Genomic DNA, 690 nt, shown 5'->3' on the forward strand with positions numbered 1-690 from the left:
ATATATATATATATACGATGGGCTTCTTTCAGTTTCTGTCTACCAAATCCACTCACAAGGCTTTGGTCGGCCCGAGGCTATAGTAGAAGACACTTGCCCAAGGTGCCACGCAGTGGGACTAAACCCGGAACCATGTGGTTGGTAAGCAAGCTACTTACCACACAGCCATTTCTATGCCTATGGTCTTCTTTTCCTTTCCCATACTTTCTACGCAATTAGATATTGTTTCATTAATTTTATTTGACGTAAACGAAGACCAAGACAGTGAAGTGACTGAACCAGTTGAATGTTTGATCAAACGATTAACAATACTTGTTCCAATTCACTGCGTTCTGTTTTCAAATCCTGCCAAGGTCAATGCCTTCTTTTCTTCTTTGCAGCGTTGACAAAGTAGTACCAATTCAAAACTTTGGATCAGTGGAATTGGTAGAGCAATGACCGTGTGGTAAAGTGCCTTGTTGTGCTTATTCTAGTTCTTTGTATTCTGATTGCAATAAACACGCAATATATATAAACTTACTGTTAACAAATTTTGGGATGCATGGTGTTCAGTTATACAATAAATGATAAATGTATGTATATATATATATATATATATCAGAAGCCATGATAGATCGTTGACCAGTGACTATTCATTTTTTTCTCCGTGTTTTTCTCCTTGTTTTCTCTGTATTCTTTCTGTTGAAGAGC

This window comes from Octopus bimaculoides, chromosome 14, assembly GCF_001194135.2.
Source record: "Octopus bimaculoides isolate UCB-OBI-ISO-001 chromosome 14, ASM119413v2, whole genome shotgun sequence".
Taxonomy (NCBI): domain Eukaryota; kingdom Metazoa; phylum Mollusca; class Cephalopoda; order Octopoda; family Octopodidae; genus Octopus; species Octopus bimaculoides.